The 6,267-nt window shown below is 44.8% G+C and overlaps 1 pseudogene across 1 annotated transcript; it reads right to left on the bottom strand.

The window, feature by feature from the left end:
• Positions 1–2,925: 2,925 nt before the first annotated feature.
• Positions 2,926–4,160, bottom strand: LOC308521950 (large ribosomal subunit protein uL4-like; annotated as a pseudogene). Its single transcript has one exon. The product of its transcript is annotated as a large ribosomal subunit protein uL4-like (transcript).
• Between the last annotated feature and the right edge of the window lie 2,107 nt (positions 4,161–6,267).

The raw sequence follows: 6,267 nt of genomic DNA, 5'->3' as shown, positions 1-6,267 counted from the left end.
GCCATATTAATTAGAAGTGTATCCTTAGGCCCTGGCTAGTGTGGCTCGGTTGGTTGGAGCACCCTCCCGTGCACCACAGGGTGGCAGGTTTCCTTCCTTGTCAGGCACATACCCAGGTTTCGGGTTTGAGACCCAGTCAGGGCGTGTGGGGAAGGAAGCTGATGGATGTTTCTCACATTGATGTTTCTCTCGCTCTCCCTTCTTTAAAAAAAATAAAAAAGGGGAAAGAAAAAAGTGGATTCTTATTAGAGATAAACTCAATTGGAGGGGATTACACAAGGGCATAAATATCAAGAGGTAGAGATAATGGGGGCCATCTTAGAGGCTGTCTACCACATGACCCATACCACCGCAAACATTTCACAGCAACGGCATTCTCCTACTGACCACCATGTAATCGCCAAAATTAAACTAATACATTACTATGATCTAATCCTCAGACCCTATTCAGGTTTTCCCACTTGTCACAATAACGTCTTTTGTAAGAAAAGGATGCAGTCCAGAATCATGGTTTGCTTTTTTGTCATGTCTCCTCAGTTTCCCTCCACCAACTAAAGTTCCTTCATCTTTCCTCGATGGTCATGATCTTGACACTCTTGGTAGTCTCTCGGGTTGAGGTTTTCTAATGTTACCTTATGGTTGGATTCAGCTTTTGCATCTTTGGTAGGAAGATCATAATAAAAGTGATGCATTGCACCTACCAGGTGGCACATAATCTTATAGCTTTCCCCCTCCTTTGTGACTAATACATGTTTCGTAGAGAGGTACTTTAAAATTATGTAAATTTCCCATTCCTTATAAAACATCCAATCTATTCATTTATTGATTGATGTCAGTGTGAACTAATAGATTTTCATTTTATTCAATGGATAACTATTATTATCACTATTAATTTTGATGCTAACAAGTTTCAGATTTGACCAGTGGGAGCCCCTTCAAGCTGGCTTCTGTGACCTTCTGACACATCCCCATCATTTTTTGAGCACTTCTAAATGTTCACTGGCTTTGTCAAATATAAGATTGATTGACAATCTTAAATTCAGGGGAATGTCTGAAGAAGAAAAAAAAACAGATTGTATTGGACTAAATAGTTATAAAGAGATTCAAGAAAATGGAAATGTGGTGTGAGACCAGGCTTCTGAGAGGTTTGCGCTGGATGATAGGTGAGATGGTAGCACAGCTGCAGGAGCATTAGGGGCCAAGAATGAGCCATGTTCAGATGGGTGATAGTGGAATCTGCTTTTATGCTGAGGGCAGCAATCTCAGAGGAAGAGACTGATAAGACAGAGTCAATGGCACCAACCCAAACAGAAATACTTGAGGGTGATGAGGGCTGTTGTCACAGGACAAGTGGAGGATTGGCCTTTGCTATGACTGTTCTCGGGAGTAAAGGGGGAGGGGGGGAAAGATTCATGAATTAACAGATATATTTGTAGTTTAGTAAATTGAATATTTGAAAAACACATTTTTATATATTTTTTTCTTCCATCTAAGTTTTTCTTCCCTTGCTGGTCTCCTATTCTAAGGCTAAATCACAAATCTTACTGCCCCAGGGAAGAACAGAAGGATAAATCACAAAGAATAGAAGAGAAGAAAATTATGTGAGGGAAGTTCCTGCCAGGCAGACAAAGGAAGTATAAAAGGAGGAGAGAGCAGAGAGGAGAGGAAGGAAGCATCAATCATAGGAATCCCCTTGAGGTCTAACCAGAGAATATTTTGTGTTGAAAAGCTGTAGACAGATTTGCAGGAAACAGAATCTGTATGGCTGACATTTTCTTTCATATGGGATAGCCTGTGATGGCTGAAATCTTCTCAAATAAGTCTTATATTGTGTGTGTTTTTAAATATTTTTACTGATTTCTTAGAGAGGGGGAGGGGGAGAGAGAGAAAGCAAGACATGGATATGAGAGCAGAACATCAATTGGCTGCCTCCTGCATGCCCCCTAGTTAGGATCAAGCCTGAAACCTGGGCATAGGCTCTGATCAGGTGTGGAACCAGCAACCTTTTGGTGCACAAGATGACGCCCAACCAACTGAAACACATGAGTCAGGGCATAAGCCCTACATTTGACATGGCATCATGTCCAGCAAGGAACATGAGGGGGAGCGAAAACAGGCTGTAACAGTCACTGAGAGCTGTCTCATGAAGCCTCTCCAGCAACCTAAGCCCAATCCTGTGGGCTGAGAAAGCAGCTGTTTCCAGTTCCCTGGAGGAATGGAGGTACTGAGAGGAATGGAGGCTCAGACTAAGCCTAAGGTTGGGATGAGGAGCCTGTGATATGGCAAGAGACCAGGGCATCACCCGTGGATGCCACAGGACAGCCAGGAGCAGGCTAGCGGGAATGGGTGAAGGCTCAAAGAACAGTAAGTGGGCCCAGTGCTTCTCCCACACTGCAGTAAAGGCGTCCGTGCTTCCGCCATGTCCAGAGGCTACCCATGGAGGAGGGAAGAGAACAGGAAATGCAAACACCTGGAAAGAATGAGCACTGACTCCAAAAAGATTATTTAACCGAAGACTTTATAATGGAAAGTAATTAAGTTACTTTCAATAAACCAGAGATGAGGTCAATTAGAGGAAACAGAACGTCAACATTTCCCTAAGGTAGCTGTAGTATGAATTGTGACAGCAATACTGCAGGCTTATTGGTGTGAAGATGAGGTTGCGTTGAATGGCTTCTATTTTATCCATGAAATACGAAGTGTGAGTGCCAGCTGAGAGTGAAGGTGAACAAAGAGGTGTGGGTGTTTGAGAAAAAAAAAGGAGAAAGTATAAAATCATTGCAGAGGGGTTCAAAGCACGCATTCGAATCTTAAAGTCTCTAAGAAGCACTCTTTGTTTGTTTTTCTCGTTGCCTTTGATCATATTTTTATGCAAAATTAGCTGTCCAAAGTGACTTGATCTTTATGGAGTAAACAAATGTAAGTTTATGCCACAGGCTTCTTTTCTTCTGTGGTGGGTTTCTTTTCTGCGGGCTTCTTCTCGGCTGCTGGTTTCTTGGTAGCTGCAGCCTTTTCCCCACCAAAGGCTTCTTCTGCTTCTTAAGGCCAACAGCCTTCTTTCCTTTCTTCCTGACCACAGGCTTCTTGCTTGGAACCACCTTCTCATCTGATTTGGCTTCTAGGGCTGCTGCTGCTTTACCCACCCGAAGCTTGTGGTTCTTGGCCTAGAGAAGAATGGCGCATATGGGTTTAGCTTCAACATGATCCTCAGGCTTTTCAGTGGATTCCTCTTCAGGACTCTGCGGTGAATCTTCTTGCGTGGGGCTCAGAGAGGTCTTTGGATCTCTGGGCTTTTCAAGATTCTGCTAAGGTCTGTGCTGAGCATCTTGTGCATGGGAAGGTTGTAGTTACTCTTGAGGGGGCAGCTCCACACCAGGTGCCATACAGCTCATCTAACTTGTGGAAAGCACTTTCAGCCCAAATGCAGAAACGGCCCACATGCCCTCCAGGTGCAAGTTTCAAAATGGTCACTTTGCTTACATTAAGCAGAGTAATTCCAGGGATGTTTCTGAAGACTTTGATGATACCGTTGCCCACACAAGGTCCCTGAGCTGGATACGATGACAGTTGCTCATTTTGCCCTCGCCAGCCCTCATTCGCTGAGAGGCATAGACCTTTTTTGTATCATTCCAGGCCTTACGTTTCTCAAGAAGCAAAACAGCCTCCTTGGTTTTCTTGTAGCCCTCAACTGTATCTTCAGCCACCAAAGGAGGTTCAGGAACGTCCTCAATGCGGTGACCTTTAGACATGACCCGGCCTGGGAAGGCTGAGGCAGCGAGGGCAGAGCAGGTGGCATATTGTTTCTGTGTTGTATTTACTCTGTGGTGCCAACAGTGCCAGGTTTTGGTTGGTGCAAACATGTGGCCCCCACGACACATACTTCCAAAAGCACCCTGGCCAGAGCGATGAGTTCCACCACCTCAGACCCTGGGAATTTGAGCCACAGCTCTGCCAATACCCCACGACTCGGCACTGGTTTGATGACCTGCCAATTCACCCACAGCATAGGGCTGTCTATTGTTTTTGCACAAGTTGGTGTGAACAAAGTTCACAATATCTGGTCAAATGGGAGCCTTGAATACAGCAGGCAAAGTGACATTTTTGCCAGATGTTTCCCCCTTTTCTGAGTACACAGATATCAGTGGACAAGCACACGCCATGGCGGGGAGAGGAGAAGGCCACATTCCTCTCTACCCGGCGGCTCCCCAGAAGCCGTTTTATAAAGAAGACACCCATTCAGGTTTATATACAAGCTAGGGATGATCCAGTTTTAGTGGCTCCTGAGGCTTATAAATTTAAAGGCCCTCTATAGGAAAAAGAACACAAAATTATGAATACAAAATTCAGAATTGAGCCTTAGAAGGGACTCATGGAAACAAGGGTCCTGAAGCTCTAATTTTATTAACTGTACAGTAACCGCCCCCCCCCCTCTATTTGCATGTTAAATGACTATATTTGCTCATGAGAAGACATTTTCCTCCCACACCTGCCAAGACCCCCAGAACAGGCTGGCTTCACCTCAAGTTGGGATGTGCTGGCATAGACTTCCATGGCTTCTCCAACTCACTTCCCTTCCTTCCCTCTCTCCCCTCTCTCCCCTCAAGCATAATGCATCATTTCACAGCTGCTCATTAGTTTCCTAGAATGCCAGCCTTGTACCCACACTACACGTCTCTCTTCAACTTAGGTTTCCACCTCTTTATCTAAATGGGTGACTTTCCAACTTCTTAGATCACAGCCCATAATAAGAAACACATTTTACATGGTAACCCAATACCCACCTGTATTACTGAAAAAAGTTTCACAAAATGCACCGGAATTTTTATTTTTAAAAAATATTTGTATTGATTTCAGAGAGGAAGAGAGAGATAGAAACATCAGGGATAAGAGGGAATCATTGATTGGCTACCTCCTGGACAGCCCTACTGGGGATGAAGCCCACAACCCAGGCATGTGCCGTTGACCACAATCAAACCCGGACCCTTCAGACTGCAGGCTGACGTTCTGTCCACTGAGCCAAAACAGGTAGGGCCATCTGGATTTTTCTATGTGCAATGTCCTCTAGTATTCTCTGGCCCACACCTTGCATATGTAAACATGATTCTGGTTGGGCCCCACTGGAGTGATTCTTACAGCCAGCAGGTTGGGAGGTGCGCTCTGGCTAGTGCTGTCCTCCTAATGCTTTTTCATGCTGCCGCTCTTTGCTCGTGTGTCTCCCTCACTCAGGATTGCCCTTCACCTCTGCGATGCCTTTAGAGGCTATGTTCATCCCTCCACTTTAAAATGAAATCCTCCCTTTTATTTAAAGCCCTCCATTAAGTCATCTGTCCTCTCGTGCATCTCACATTCATGTTGCTGTGGCAGGTGTTTTATTCTGCCTTGATTACAGTTAATTATTTAAAATGCAGTCTTCCTTACTTGATTGTGAAATCCCTGTGGGTAAGATCATGTCTGACTCTAACATGGCCATTTCTATGAGTCCTACAGTATCCAGTACCTAGAACCCCGTAAATTTGTAAAGTAGGAGAAATCAACAGTTGTTCAGAGGGTTGTCATGAGGTTTATATAAGATTAGAGGCCCAGTGTATGAAATTCGTGCACTCAGGGGAAGGGGGTCCCTCAGCCCGGCCTGCACCTTCTTGCAGTCCGGGAGCCCTTGGGGGACATCCTTAGCACTGCCTTGGAGATGGGAGAGGCTCCCGCCACCTCCACTGCACTCGCCAGCAGGGAGCCTGGCTTCTGGCTGAGCAGTGCTCCCGCTGTGGGAGCACACTGACCACCAGGGGGCAGCTCCTGTGTTGAGTGTCTGCCCCCCGGTGGTCATGCACATCATAGCGAGCAGTTGAGCAGCCTTTGCCTATCATTAGCATATTATGCTTTGATTGGTTGAATGGCCAACTGGATGACTAGACAGTTAGCATATTAGGCTTTTATTATACAGGATGATACCCTTAAATAATAATGGTATAACAAACTTTTTTAATATCTTGTGTTATAGTTAAAGTAATTGGCTCATAAGGTCACATAAATCGTAAGTGGTATGACAAGGACACAAGCTCAGCCCCGCACTCCTAGCCACCATCTTAATCTGGCTTAGTTCAGTGCTAACCCATAGGAAGTACTCCGTAATTGGTGACTATTTTTATCACTTCACAAAAGAGTGTTGGATCAAAACTGAATAAATGCTTTGACAGGAACTATAGATTATCTGTAATAGCCTTTAGGTCTAGGGATAAGTCCATTCATCATTCTGCTATTAGTTTGCTA

Source organism: Myotis nattereri (genome assembly GCF_964212035.1).
Source record: "Myotis nattereri genome assembly, chromosome: 7".
NCBI classification, from domain to species: Eukaryota; Metazoa; Chordata; class Mammalia; order Chiroptera; family Vespertilionidae; genus Myotis; species Myotis nattereri.
This window is presented reverse-complemented; position numbering and strand designations above follow the sequence as displayed.